At 42.4% G+C, this 15972-nt stretch overlaps 2 long non-coding RNA genes across 2 annotated transcripts in view; both read right to left on the reverse strand.

Annotated features, from left to right (window-relative positions):
- LOC103178987 overlaps positions 1-15972 on the reverse strand; it is a 48350-nt gene that overhangs the window by 11937 nt on the left and 20441 nt on the right. The window lies entirely within an intron of this gene.
- LOC103178985 lies at positions 8152-14213 on the reverse strand. The gene is made up of 3 exons (XR_487928.2): positions 14148-14213; positions 8831-8997; positions 8152-8595 (listed from the first exon to the last, which is right to left on the reverse strand). It is a non-coding gene; the product is annotated as an uncharacterized LOC103178985 (long non-coding RNA).

Genomic DNA, 15972 nt, shown 5'->3' on the forward strand with positions numbered 1-15972 from the left:
AAGTGAGGTAACTGTGTATTTGTAGGTGAACCCTGCAGCCAATTTGCACTAATGTCCCACAATAAGCCAATAAATTATATTTTGGCAGGGGGGGGGGGGGGGGAGGTTGGCCAGGACAGTGGGAGATACTCCCTTCTTTTTGAAAAGTAACATGGGATCTTTAACATCCCCCTGAACAGGCAGACAGGACCATGGCTTAACACCTCAAACAAAAGACAGCACCTGTGACATTGCAATGCTGTGCCAGCACTGCATTGGAGTGTCAGTCTCGCCTATCCCAAAGTCCTCAAAGGGGTTTAAACTCACAATCATCCTACTCAGAGACGAGAGTCCAACCAAATGCGCCAAGCTGACACATTTAACCTCACCATTCTAGAATACAATTTACAACATGTGCCAACCTGGTTCAGTTGGTGTTTGGGTAACAGGTACAGTATGTCACGACTCAGAAGTGGTGACTGGCATCTCGTCTTGAATACACCCAGGTTATAAGGCAGAGTGGTGTTTTACAATCCCCAACTATTTAAAGAACTACTTCCCAGTGCCTATCTGAAACATGCCTGTAGCCCTGTAGTGTATTAGTTAGAGCACTCGCCTCGTAAGCGAGAGGACCTGGGTTTGATTCTCAGGCAGGGTGAAACGTTAGGCAAGTTTCTTTACTCCAAAGGCTCTGTGTACCTAGCAGTAAATACGTAAGAATAGAAGAATTTGCTTGGCGAAAGAAGACCAAGGTCCATCCAGTCCATCTTCCACCATCCTGGCAATCATATGCATATGTCGTGTCCCAAACTATATTGTATCCCAAAATATTATTTCCTTACAGAAATCTATCTAATTTATTCTTGAAAGAATCTACACTTTCTGCTTCCACCATCTCCCTAGGGAGCCTGTTCCAAACATTTACTACTTGCTCACTGAAGTACCGTTTCCTTAGATTTGTTCTGAATTTACCCCTCTTCAATTGCAGCTGTGTCCTCTGATTCTATTGTTTAGTAAGATAAAACAGCTTATCATGGTCTACGTTATCTAGTCCCTTTAGAATCTTAAAGACTGTGATCATATCGCTCTCAACCTTCTCTTCTCCAGTGTGAACGTGTTCAGTTTACCTAATCGCTCCTTGAAGTCCAGTCCTTCCAATCCCTCAATATTTTGGTTGCCCTCCTCTGTATCCTCTCAATTGCTGAATTTGGGCCCTGGAGGGTCGCTAGACAGAGAGCTTTAACAAGTAGGAACCGGTTGTTACTTGAATGGTGGATCGCTTCTTTGGGGTAATAATCTCTTCAAAAAAAATCTAAATTTGGCTGCTGCATTTCTCGATTCATTTTACAATATATTCCATGAAGTGTTTTGAGACATCTTGAAGACGTGATAAGCGCTATACCAAATGCAAGAACTATCATCAATATTATTATTATCATTATTATGCCATTCAAATCGTAAACCTGTGTTGGTCGGGTTAATATTCATCCCTCATCGAATTTGCCTCAAAAATAAATTAATTTTGATCATTCAATCACATTGCAATTTCTGGGATCTAGCTTTTCCAAATTAGCAACTGCATTTTCCAACATAAAGAGCAGTCAACACAGTTAGAAAAAACAACTCATTGGGAACTCATTGTGTGAAAACACTTTGAGATGTTAAGGTATATCAAATGAATGTGTGATTTTATTACAGAAGCACCTGACCTGTAATGGCACTAATCCAAACAGCTGTAGGGATTATATAATAAACCTTGCATTTGATTTAACTCCTTATCACATCTTCGAGGCGTCTCAAAGGGCTTTACAGAATATACATTAAAGTGAATTGACTGCATATCAGTGTCCCAGAAACAGTCATGGATTGAGTGACCAAACTATTATTATTTATATATTTTTTTAAAAATGGATTATTACCCCAAGAAAAACGATCGGCCAATAGACTAACGACCGGATTCCTATTTACTGCTTGGTAAACAGAGGCGTGTGGAGTAAGGAAACTTGCCGAGCGTTTCACCTTGCCTGGGAACCGAACCCAGGTCTTGCTTTGCAGATCAATAGATTGTGGTTAATTGCCTATATCGAATTCTATCTCTCTCACTGTCTCCACTTTGTTGCCTCTAACGGTTGCTCCTCCAGCCCCCGCACTGTCACGTCTGGCGTCCCCCAGGGCTCTGTCCTTGGCCCTCTCCTCTTTAATATCTACATGCTCCCCCTTGGGGACATCATCCGCAGACATGGGGTCAACCCCAGGACCACTGCTGTCCTGACAGACTGCCTGTCGGACATCAAATCCTGGATGAGGGCAAATTTCCTACAGTTAATAATAATAATAATCCTTGCATTTGACATAGTGCTTTTCACGTTGGGAGGACGTCCCAAAACGCTTCACAGAACACACTGTAAAGTGATTGACTATATTTGTGGGCGAACGCGGCAGCCAATTGCGCACAGCAATGTCCCACAAACAGTCATAGATTGAAAATGACCAATTTATTATTGTATTTGGTTTTATGAGGGATTATTATTAGGCATGTGGAGTAAGGAAACTTGCCCAAGGTTTCACCCCTGCCTGGAATTGAACTCAGATCTCTCGCTTGCAAAGCGAGTGCTCTAACCACTGAGCTACAGGACTCCACAGTTGAATGTGAACAAGACTGAGGCCCTCCTGATTGGCTCACGCCAGCGCCTCTGCACCTCAGACTCTGGCAGCATCAACCTCCATGTTTACACACTACAACTCACCAAGTCGGTCAGGAACCTCGGTGTCTTGTTTGACCCTCAACTGTCTTTTCTTCCCCACATCCAAGCCATGACCCGCTCTGCCTTCCCTCACCTCCGTAACATTGCCCGACTCCGCCACTACCTCACCCCTCAGACCACTGAAACTCTTGTTCATGCCTTCATCACCTCCAGGCTCAACTATGCAACCCCCTGCTTCTCGGCCTTCCCAACTCCTCCCTCCACAGGCTGCAGATAATCCAGAACTGTGTGCAGTTTTGGTCTCCTTATTTAAGGAAGGATGTACTTGCCTTGGAGGGGGTGCAGCGTAGATTTACTAGGTTAATGCCAAGGATGAATGGGATGAGTTACGAGGATAGGCTGAACAATTTGGGCCTATATTCTCCAGAATATAGAAGAATTAGAGGGGATCTTATAGAAACCTATAAGATTATCAAAGGGCATGATAGAGTAGATAGTGGGAGATGGTTTCCCCTTGTTGGAGAAACTAAAACCAGGGGTCACAACCTTAAAATCAGAGTTTCGCACTGAGTTGAGGAAGAACTTCTTCACTCAAAGGTGGTGAATGTATGGAACTCGCTATCCCAAAGGGCTGTTGACGCTCATTCCTTGAACATATTCAAGACTGAGATAGATAGATTTCTTATTGCAAGCTAGGTTATTCTTATTCCAGCTACGTTATTAGCTGGAGTTAGATTAGAAGATCAGCCATGATTGAATGGCGGGGCAGGCTTGAAAGGGCCGAATGGCCTACTCCTGCTCCTACATGTTATGTTATGTTAACTCTGCAGCCCGTGTCCTCTCCCACACCAAACTCCATGACCGCAACTCTCCCATTCTCGCCCGACTCCATTGGCTCCCTATCCTTCAGAGGATCCAGTTCAAGATCCTGGTCCTCACCTACGAAGCCCACCATGGCCTCGCCCCACCATACCTCTGCGACCTCCTAACCCCCTTCCAACCTGCCCACTCCCTCCGTAGATCAGGCTCTGGCCTGCTCCATATACCCTGACCCAACCGCCCCACCATTGGCGGGAGAGCCTTCAGCCACTCTGCCCCCAACCTCTGGAATTCCATCCCGCAATCACTCCACCTCACCCCCTCCTTAGCCTCCTTCAAGTCCCGCCTCAAGACCCTCCTCTTCGATCATGCCATTGGTCACCCCCCTTCCCCTCCCTGACACCAGCTCGGGTCGGAAATGCTGTACTCTGTCCAGCGCCTTGGGACGTCCTCCCAACGTGAAAGGCGCTATACAAATGTAATCTTGTTGTTGTTGTTTAATAGATTGCATGGAGTCAACAGATTTTATTGATCATCTTTTAGTTAGTTCTTGCTTCAAATTACACTCGTTAAAGAGCTCCACAAAATTGGACCACCTGTTATATGAGTGGTATACAAAATAACAGGAATAGCACTTCAATGAGCAAAAAAGAAAATTAGCTTTTTCCATGAATAAATCTGCACATCTTTGATTATTTGGGTCAGATCATTAGAAATCTGAACCCACATATTGAATCTCTTTTGCAATTTACGCAAGCGGTAAAATGTCAATACCCAAATGAGCTCAGGCAAAAAATAATTAAACTGATTTCTCCAAGAGCTATTGCTCTTTGCCTTATGCCTTTTAATCTGGATCTTAAAATAAATCTCATTGAAATAGCTTTTCAGAAATAACTCGGAAAACTCTGATCTTTAAAAAGTTGAAAAACAAGTAGAAATCTGAATACATGGTAACACAGAACCATCTTCCCATTACAGCATCAAGCTGTTTCTTAAACTCATCCAGCGTTCTGGCCTCAACCACCCTTCTCAGTAACCCATTCTGGTCATTAATTACCACATGGGTAAAGATATGAAGTAGAACAAAATAATCCCACATTATTCTCTCTATCATACAGCTTTGTTACCAAATAGCAATCTAATTCATAATTTGGCTCTACTGCCTCACCGGATTAGTCTACTCCACATACTCACCGGTCTCTATATATGTAGTTCACTTGTTCTTGATTTTAAACTTGGCACTTAATTTTTCAGGGTTGACAAACTCCCCATCGACTCTATCAAACAAATTCAGAAACTGCAATTTGCTTGAAAATTTACAGAAAACTCTCTGAAGCTCTTTAGACTTTGAAGTGATAAGGCATTTCAAATACAAGGATGGTTATTTTGATTAATTTTCACATTAACAACAACACCAAGATTACATTTGTATCGCGCCTTTCACATCAGGAGGACGTCCCAGGGCGCTGGACAGTGTACAGCACTTCAGACCCGAGCTGGGGTCAGGGGGGCGGGATGGGAGGGGAAGGGGGATGGCCAATGCATGGTCGAAGAGGAGGGTCTTGAGGCGGGACTTGAAGGAGGCTAAGAAGGGAGCGAGGTGGAGTGACTGGGGGATGGAATTCCAGAGGTTGGGGGCAGAGTGGCTGAAGGCTCTCCCACCAATGTTGGGGCGGGTGGGTCGGGGGATGTGGAGTAGGGCAGAGCCGGCTGAGCGGAGGGTTGGTAGGGAGTTAGGAGGTCGCAGAGGTAATTAAATGATTATCATGCAAGAAATAACCATTGACATTGTGTATTTAAAATCTTAATGCCACAATGTAATTAAATTTAAGAAGAAAAACATATGAATCAGGCCCACATGTTAAATTGTCGAGTGGAAAATAATCCCTCAAGCATGCTTTGACCAGTGTTTAACTTTACTTGAGCTTGCAGTTTCCAACACAAATTTACAGAGCAGTAAACGTTTTACAGCAGGCATTTCAAAACAGTAATTATGCTAATATTTAATAATATAATAATACTTGCATTTGACATAGCGCTTTATCACATCTTCAACACGTCTCAAAGCGCTTCACAGAATATGCTGTAAAGTAAAATGACTGTGTATTTTGTGGGCAAAATTTTGAGTGGGGAGGGGCAGAAGTTGCACAGATCTGGAGGCAAACAACACTTGAACATGAACCAAAACATTTTGGCACTGCGTTACACTAAAAATATACAAAAATAATGTAGCAAACGTGAGCTACCTTTCTCTAGTGATGTGTGTAGAGGCACCAAGAATTGATGTAGAGGAATGGTAAGCATGTAACTCAACACTGCTGTATTTTAGTACAGCCAAATAGGCTGGGTATCACCTATAACCAAGACAGCCCTGTGTGAAAAATGAATGTGGAAAAAATAACAATAACTTGCACTTATATAGCGCCCTCCATGCAATGTACCATCTCGGAGCATTTAGCAGTGGCAGAGCCTGACTCCGAGCTGGGGGTGGGTGAGGTGGGGGAAGGTTTTCAGGCCGAGCTGGGGAGGGGGGAAAAGGGTAAATTAAAACTTTAAGAACAATTGTTTTATTTTCTAGTATTATGACCTTTAGCATTTTGCCTATTGTTATTATAATTCTTTTGGCAATTGAACTTTTGTAGAAAAATCATGGTTAACTTCTGAAATGTTGTAATGGCCACCCTTTCAAGCCACCCTAACAGACAGACAGTATCCAACAGCTAATTACAATCAGGGTAAATATCCAGTGTAAGCCAAAGCGCAGTGTTCTTACTGCAAAGAGCAAGAGAGGCGTTCACCTACAGGAACTGCAAATGAACTAGTGAGTGAGAGCAAATCATGAAAACCCAATACAGTAACAACCTGTAGCTTGTTGCTTCTTAACATGTTTCCTGGGCTCATGGTGGGAGTTTCCACTGCTACCTAGACCCTTGAAGATAGGAAAGGCAACTTCAATGGTACATTCCGAAACGGCTGTCTTGGAGGAGGAAAAGATGACATTGGAGACGAGAGCAAGAAGAAATAGCTTTTACTTCAATAACTAGAAACATATTACAGGAAAATATTAATATTCTACTGAAAAGTAAAAACAATAACTGTTGCCTCCAAAAAAGTCTAAGGTATTTTGTGAAATTGAATAGATTAAATAACTTTATTGTTTATTACTGTATTAGTCAATTATACATCTGACGGTGTGACAGGTAGGATCTGAACCATTCAAGGACAGAGCCATGAATAATAATAATAATAATCCTTGCATTTGATATAGCGCTTTTCACGTCGGGAGGACGTCCCAAAGCGCTTCACAGCACACACTGTAAAGTGAATTGACTGTATATTTGTGGGCGAACGCGGCAGCCAATTGCGCACAGCAATGTCCCACAAACAGTCGTAGATTGAAAATGACCAATTTATTATTTTTTTTTTGGTTTTGGAGGGATTATTATTAGGCGTGTGGAGTAAGGAAACTTGCCCAAGGTTTCGCCCTCTGCCTGGAATTGAACTCAGGTCTCTCGCTTGCAAAGCGAGTGCTCTAACCACTGAGCTACAGGACTCCAATGAAGGTTGAGGTGAGAGAGGTGGTGAAGGAGGATAGAGTGATCAAGGAGGATGAGGAGATAGAATATCATTAGTGACTTTGACCAAAGTTGTTTCTGTGCTGTGGGCGGAAATCCGATTGGAGGTTTTGTGAGGAGAGGAAGGAGCGAAGCAACAACTTGTTCAAGGACCTTGGAAAGGAAGGAGGTTGTAGGTGGAACGGTAATTTGAGAGAAGGGATGGGTCCAGGGAAGGTTTTTGAGGATCCAATGTATTTTATAACTGACATGACACCAAAGTTACAGGTATCTAGTCATTGCCTGTGCCAATAGATAAGTGCAGCCACAATCTTTCCTCGGAATCTGCTTATATCCGCCCTCCACTATTAAAATCACTAAAAAGTCTAGTTTCTGCTCCCGAGCCTCTTGCGCTGTTTATTCGACGTTACTGTGCGCGGCACCGCTCCAGATGTGCATGCCCAGTGTCTGTGTGTGGCTCTCTCCCTCTGTGTTTGTGAGTGCGTCTTTCTCCTCTGTATGTGTGTGTTTGTAAACGTCTCTGTATGGGTGTGTCTGTCTCTCCTCTCTATGTATGTGTGTGTGTGCGCGCACACGCGTGCGTGCTTGCATGCGTGTATGTATATGTATGTGCTTGTGAGTGTGTCTGTGTCTTCAATATGTGTGTGGGTTTATGGGTGTCTCTGTGTGGATTTGGCTCTCTCTCTCCTCTGCGTGTGTGTGTGTGTTATGTCTCTTTGCATCTATGAGTGTGTGTGTGTCTGTTTCTCTGAGAATGTGTGTCTCTCTGTGTCTGTGTGTTTCTCTCTGGGTCTTTGTCTCTGTGTCTGTGTGCAGTGCTGGGCCCTTTAGAGGCAGGAGGTGGTGAGCTCCTATAGCCCCGGAGTCAGGACACTGGTTCCGAGTGTCTGTTTTTTGGTGGATCTCCAGGCCCCACAGCCTGCACTGGTGTCCCTCCGCGCCCCCATCACCACCCCAAAATGGGCCACACAGTTTTGTTAAAGAAGAAATTAATTTTAAAAATTGCAACAATTTAATATGTGTTGATTTCCTCATGTTTAGTTTTTAACAATAAAGCGAAAAAATGTAGGTTGGCAGCAAAATGTACCTCAATAGCACCAATCAACCCCCTGCAATTTTCCATAAAATCTGGCAAACTCCCCCACATTTTCAGGCAAATATTTCCGCACTTTTCTTTTGGCCCAGATCATTGCCAGTGCCTGTTTCAGATGCGTATACTCTCCTCTGAAAGGATGTAGGTTATTGAGGGAAATAAAGCAATACTAGTCCCATATTCTCCCATCAGCCAATGTAGATCCTCCAGAATGTTTGAAGTACCTCCAGGCAGATATTCCAGAGGACAAGTTTGTTCTATGTCAAACAGCTGACTGTATTCCTCTTCGAGGGTGGATGCTTGGACCAGACAATTTCTTCTGGTCAGTGGGCTTTTCATTGTCTGGTAGCTCATGGATGTGTTCAAAATTACTTATGGACTCAGCGGTGAATGGAGTGGAACTGGATGGATGACAATGCTGCAGCTGTTAAGACAAAAATGTACAATAGACAAACTAATATTTGCAGACAAATTAATTGGAGCTGAAGACTAGTTGCAGACGTAAATTTGTAAGAAACATATGAAGGCAAAGTGCAATTGGGAACTATTTTATAAAGAGCTGTATGTATCACAAGACTTTTGTTATAATTAACTTATAGTTAGTGCACTTTGGCAACTATTTTGAATGTATTGGAGGAGGAACCAACCATTAAACTTACCAGATATTTGTTGCTCCATGTAAATGTTTTCTTGTCTAGTGTTATTTTGAAGACCTTTCTATCTTGTCTTCTAGTCAAGTTTGGAATTTACTTTGATGGCAAAGTCTCTTCAGCACAGGAATTCCATCTACGTTTCTCTTCCCCCAAAAAGAGCGCATATCTGTGACCTAGAATAGGAAATAAAGAGCTCAGGCCATTAGCAGGGATCAGATTCAAGGGTTTTCTGCAAACTTATATTCTAACTGTTGCAATGGAACCAAGATGCCACATGTGGGTGCATTACCCTGCACATATGAATTGTGCTCCTCTGCACTGCTATCCAGTTTAGTAATGGGTGGAGATTTTCTTCAGATCAAAATTCTGTGGCAGTCTGTTAGTTTCTTCTGCTGGCCAAAAATAGTCATTTCCTTTCACAGAGGTCACAGAATGACACGTATCCTCCTGTGTGATACACCCACACACACAAAAAAAAACATTTTTGACAGCAACAGAAGTCCTATGCTCCAAGGAAGTCGATTCCATGGTGGTGTTACTCACAAGAGAATGAGTAGGCAGAAAGATTTGGGTACTATTCAGAAACATTCATCGCAAAATTTCTTTCTAGATGTAAAGAGAACTAAAAATACTTCATTAAAAAAAATTCTAGCAGGCGCAATCCAAATCCACTTTACCTAGTCCACATCACTTCAGAATAAACTGAGGTGAACATCAACATTATGCTGCTGGGATTTCACAGGGCTTGGGAAAAATCCTAGTTTTAGCGCACAGCACTGTTTCTACTCTTCCATGTCCCATGAGTGACATTTGGCTCATAAAGGCATCAACCTGGCTCAGTTGATAGCACTTTCACCTCAGAGTCAAAAGGTTGTGGATTCAAACTCCACACCGGGCTCATAGTCTAGGCTGCTGAGGGGAGGGAGCGGACAGGTTCAGAGACGTAAGAGGGGGCAAGGCTATGGAAGGCCTTGAAGGTGAGGACGAGAATTTTGAATTTGATCCTCTGACGGATGGGGAGCCAGTGGAGCCGGGCATGGGTGAAAGTGATGGGGTCACGGAACCTGGTACGGGAGAGGACACGAGCTGCAGAGTTCTGCAGCTTTTGGAAGGAAGAGTTGGGAAGGCTGACAAGCAGGGCATTGGCATAGTCGAGCCTGGTTGTAATGAAGGCGTGTATGATGGTTTGGCGGCCTAAGGGGTGAGGCAGTGGCGGAATCGGACGATGTTGTGGAGGTGGGGAATGGCAGAGCGGGTTATGGCACAAATGTGGGGGAGAAAGGACAGTTGAAGGTTGAACAAGATGCCTAGATTCCTGAATGGCTCGGTGAGGTAGAGTGTGCATCCTTGGATGCTGATGCTGCCAGTGCCAGAGGTGCGGAGGTGCTGACGTGAGCCAATCAGGAGGGCCTCGGTCTTGCTGACATTCTCTGATGTTAAACAAAGGTCCCATCTGGTTGTTCAGATGGACCTCAAGGACCCCATGGCAATATTTGAAAAAAGAATGGAGTTTCTGATGTCTTAGCCAACAATCCTTCAGACATGATTCATCATTCACTTCATGGCTGTTTGTAGGACATTGCTGCAGACAAATTTGCTGCCATGTTTAGTCTGCAAATACACAATTGCTATATTTCACAGTAAAATCCTGAGAAGTGATTTGAGATCTCAACAATGTAATAAGGCACCATATCAAATGCAAGGTTTATCATTAAAATCAAGGACCATTCGGGTTGATTTACAATAAGCAATATTCAAAGTAAACAGAGACTGGAACTGGACTGGACAAAAATCTCAGATTTCAATTAGTATTGGGAACCAGTGAATAAGAGATTCTCATGCAAATAATGTAGGTACTTTGATTTTATGATGAAGGGAGTCTTCAGTGTTGTGTTGGTGCATATTGCAATAGCAATGCACGTATTATGTGACATTCTAGCACTTATCATGTATTTCAACATGTATAGCTAAGATTCAATTGGCATCAAATAAAAAAACTAAGTGGAATTGTTTATATTCAGATGTCAATTAACTTCTTTTGTCAGCTGGATGTCTGACACATACAGAAACCCATCACCATGCATAAGTGTATCCAAACCAAGCTGAGATTCGCATGCATCCCACCGACACATGGAAATCCCAGAGATTGTTGGAATGGAATATGCACTCTCTCCTTGGAGAGACACATCCTGCTCACCTAATTCGGGAAAGTATTAGGCGCAGGTTGGCAAGAGCCAAGGCTTGGGGGCTCCAGTGTGCATTGGGGTAACTGCTGTAGTCTAACCAGCTAAAACCGCACAGCTTGCCATTGATATTCCTGTCTGGCCAGCTTTTCCACTGCTTGTCCAGCTTGGACCAAAGTACACTTAGGGCTTTGGCTTTAAGGGTTAACAGGAGCTGAGTGGGATGACTCCCTGCCCCCAGTGGCTGGGCTGCCCTTTCAGGTCCTGACAATTAGTCAGGCTCGCTGTGCTGTCATCAACAGCGCCCTGGAATACTGTGGACCCGTTTGGCTCAGGAACTGGACTACTGAGATCACCACAGAGGGCTGGATCGATCCAACATTCCATTGCCAGGCATGGCACCTTGGAGCCAGTTCAGCTCCAAGGAGATTCTGCATACCAGAGGTTAATGACGAGGTCAATGGTCTCTTGAGAATTGTGTCAAGTTCATAAATGATGGTTCAACACAGAAATACCTAACTCTAGAAAGATAAGCTATTTATCGTTTAAATAAATTGGTTTATTTGGTTTTAAATGCCTCCTCCTCTGTAAACACTGGGAATTTTGAAAACCAGCAGTCAATCTATTCAACATCCATTACAGGAAGCTCTCTCTGTAGGATTCAATATTGATTAGTTAAGTACCAACAACCAGGTTAGGTATAGTCCGAGAGGGCTTTGGGCTTTTGTGCATTTACATCAAACACATGGTTTCACATTTTCAGATATGTTTTTGAAGTGGACCCTTGAAAGGAATTTAGAGCTTCAGAAGGACCATTCCTACACAGAAATACTCAATGTTCAGCAATAATTGCATTGAGTGGTTTGTATTACATAATGGAAAATAATTGAACGTAGAATCATTGACTCATGGAACATTTACAGCTCAGGAGGAGGCTATCATTCAGCCTATTGTGTCTGTGCTAATATTCGCACCCCTATCAAAACTATCTATTCTAATCCCATTTCCTTGCCCTTTCCCTATTTCCTTAATACAGACACACACTCGGGCAGTGTGCTTTGCTTCAAATTTGAGATGACACAAGTGTTCCACTACATTATTGAATACTCATTGAAAACCTGACTGTAATTTGTTTACTATGAGGATGGCAATAGATTTTTCCCACAAATTCTTTTCTCACCTTTTCCCCAGTCACCTGGCCCAACAGCCAGCTCTTGCTTGGAGAGCCCCTGCTTCGAGGACTGAATCAATGTTACACCTCCTCCGCCCTCTTTATAACCTTTCTTTCCAACTGCACTTTGCTTATCTTCTCCCAACCCCACATTTCTCAGCTACCGCTGCTTTCCCCACCCTCAATTTGGACTTCCAGGTTAAAGTGCTTGTTCAGTGCTTTGAGATGTCCCCTGATGTGAAAGGTACTGTAAATGTAAAACTGTTGTATTATTTCAGCCAGATAACTAGGACATATGAGAGCAGTCTAGAGAATATTCACCCTCCTACTGACCGAGACCTTAAGGAGGTGGTGAAATACTTGCTGTCCATTTAGTACCGTCCACAAGGGCACAGTTCAGTCAACAACTCTGCCCTGCTCCACATCCCTCATCCATTCTGCCCCACCATCAGTGGATGAGCCTTCAGCTACTTTGTTCCTCTCCTTGATCTCTCTTCCAAAGTCCCTCCGCCTCACCTCCTCCCCTTTTGCACTAAAGACACCTAAAGACTCATTTATTTCACTGTGCTTTTGGCCAACTCTCCTCAGCCAACTCGAGCTCACAGTCAGTGTCTCCAAAGTATTTTGAAACAGTCTTCTGACATGAAACACACCAATATAAATGTAAGTTAAATAATATTTTCATTTAATATAAAGCCTTTCAAATTGGGAGGGCTTTGCACAGAATTTACTGTAAAGTGTCTGTTCTGTATATTTCTCAAGCAAACACAGCAGCCAATTTGCACACAATGTCCCACCATCAGATATGAAGTGAATGCTCAATTCGCTGTTCAACATCATGTACTACCATGTGAACTATTCCTCAATGTGCAATTGTACTTCATCCAATCACCAATGCAATGATTTATTGCTATTGCCATACACGTTATTACACTGCAATAATACGACGTATGTTTACAATTCCCTTGGCCATAGCTGAAGTTAAGTAACCACTAACTAAATCTGCAGCATAATTTTTCTCAGTTTAAATGATTAGTTATGATTTGTCTGTAATTTGATATTTTACAATTCCAGATTTATTTTTATACAAGAGAAAGTAAATCAATTGTTTAAATTCCTTTTGCCTAGAATTCACCTAATTGACTTCGACCAGCATAATTTTAGGTATGTGGGCTGGTTTAGAGTGAAATGATCAGTTGTTTCAGCTACAGGGTTAGCTAATCAATGTACATGTTCCATTTAGGAGGCAGTAAACAAGGTACATTGATTGGGCCAGATCAGCATTGAACAAAAGATTAAATCCAATTTCATTATAGCCACACTGTTTTATGCCATCAATCAAGAAAATTTCAATCAAGAATAAACGGAAATGCTACTGATTCAACAGGGACTTACGTAGACAAGTGTAAATGTTTGGCGGTCCACAGGCCATAAGTTGCCCACCACTGACCTAGCTAGACAAGTTTAAATTTGAAGAAATACTAGGTTGCATTTTCAAATTTCAATAAACACAACTAATAATCCTTACATTTGATTTAGATCCTTTCACACCAGGAGGAAGTCTCAAAGTGCTTCACAGGATTTACTGTAAAGTTTAGTCACTATATATTTCTCTACACAAATGTGGCAGTCAATTTGCATACAAGAATGTTCCATAAATAGTCATGGAGGGAATATCCAACCTTATCTGGGAGATTGTTGTCCAGGACACCGGGAGAAACTCCTTTCTATTTTTGAATAATGCCATGGGATCTTTACAATGTCTCATACAAAGGACAGCACCTCTGACAATGCAGTGCTCTCCCAGCAATTCATGGAGTGCCAGCCTAGACTACGAGTCCTAACGTAAGGATTGAACCCAAAACATTCCGACTCAAAAATGAATGCTATCAACTCTGCCAGGCTCCTACGCGACCTCTGCGCCAACCCCGCCACCCCTATCGGTCATTAAACACACTTTAAAACTTACCTCTTCAAAACACACCTATGGCCACCTTCCCCTTGTTGTTCAGCCTCCAACCCCGTCATTGTAAAGCCTCTGAGAAGTTACCCAACATGAAGAGCACTATACAACTGCAAGCTGTGGATATTGATGGTGATGATATGGCATACAATATACAACACATCATTAACATCTGGGGTCTATTGTACGCAAGCCATGTGCAAATGAAGCATATTATGCATCCTTGGTAAACCATGTGAAAACTTGTGTATGGATACAATTATAGATGCCCTTAATTACGTAATTGAAAAAGTGATTGACTGACAAAACTCAGTTTACATGTAGTGCGTATTACAAGGGTCTAGAGCATGATAATACACCAAAATGCCATTGAAAAGGCAGCAGTTTTCACTCTCACAATCAACCTTTTGAAAAAGTCAGTTTATTCATCAAACCCTTTGATTCATGAAGGGGAAGATTCAGGGGAAGCAAACATTATTTTTATCACTGCAAGTTGTACAATGATGCATTTCAATAAGATTCATGGCATCATGTTATGCATTTCCAAACAGACAAAAAGGCTACTTGAAACATCTATCAAGACAGCTCTTCATAGCGTTGGTCCTATGATCGACCAAAAGTGAAATACAGTGGGGAAGAAAAGCTTTCAATGAATGAAGATTGCACATTCAACAAACACTGTACAATAAATCAACTGAAGGTCCCCACAAGAGGACACTTCGTTAATAATATTCTGAAATACTTCAGTGCAGTGCTTTGCTGGTTAAGAGTCAGCTTTTCTTTGTTCAGGACGGTGTTATGAGGTAACTTAACTTATCCATTCATCAATCTTACTATATCATACAACAAGGTTTTAAAATCTGCTCAAGTTGTACAAAAACAAATGAAAACTGCAAGAGAAAAGATTGAACAAACTAGATAAATGTGCAGCAAATCTTCTATACTAAAAAGACGTAATGTCTACCAATGTAAAGTCTTGCAGGGGTGGGGGCGGAAATCTCCTATCGTTGATGAGCTATGACCTAAACACTAAACAAGCTCATCACACATATACAGCAGTTACACGTACGCTGCAGTTACACACACGGGGTTGTGTAGGGAGGGCACACGCACGAGTAAGGATGGGATCAGTCAAACCTCAGCATTTCCTGGTCACACAGACCACAACCACTCACTTTCCATATTCACACATGAAGAAAGCTACTTAATGGATGCATTTTTATCCTGGAAGGTATTTACGTTCAGGACTAATTATATAATGTACAATTTTTTTAACTGAAGGACAAATACATGTTATTTTTCCTCTATATTCATTGTATTTTTTTTCTCCTCAAATTTTCCTTCCAGTTGTCTCCCCTTTCCTCTCCAATCTTCAGGCAGGATCACAGATCCACTGGTGCCAGGTGCCCTCTGAGGTTCTCTTCTTCACGTGTGGTTGCAGTATTTAAATAGTTGTGGGTGAGCATCACAGCTGTGAATTGGTCTATTCTCACAAGGGTCCCCATACACAGGAGATCAGAAACAGGATATTTCCTCTCCAGAGTCCATAAAGGCTCCCTAATTGTTGTCTCGTTAAAGTTGAGAATTCATTTGTTCTAGGTAGTTACAGTTTTAAAAATGGCTTTGTTCATCCTAGCTGATTTGGGGGAAAAAAGCATTGATGGCTTTGGAGAAGGTCTGCTGTTTGGTCTCTCATTGGGGAATGGGCTGAGGTGCTAGCTGACCCAAGAAAGTCAAAGGGCAAATAGCTTTTTTTAAAAAAAAATCTGTGACCTTTGATTAAAAAAGAGACATTTCCCCGCTTCATTTTAATGTGTTCCCAACACTTCGG

Source organism: Callorhinchus milii, unplaced genomic scaffold (genome assembly GCF_018977255.1).
Source record: "Callorhinchus milii isolate IMCB2004 unplaced genomic scaffold, IMCB_Cmil_1.0 Scaffold3, whole genome shotgun sequence".
Classification (NCBI taxonomy): Eukaryota; Metazoa; Chordata; class Chondrichthyes; order Chimaeriformes; family Callorhinchidae; genus Callorhinchus; species Callorhinchus milii.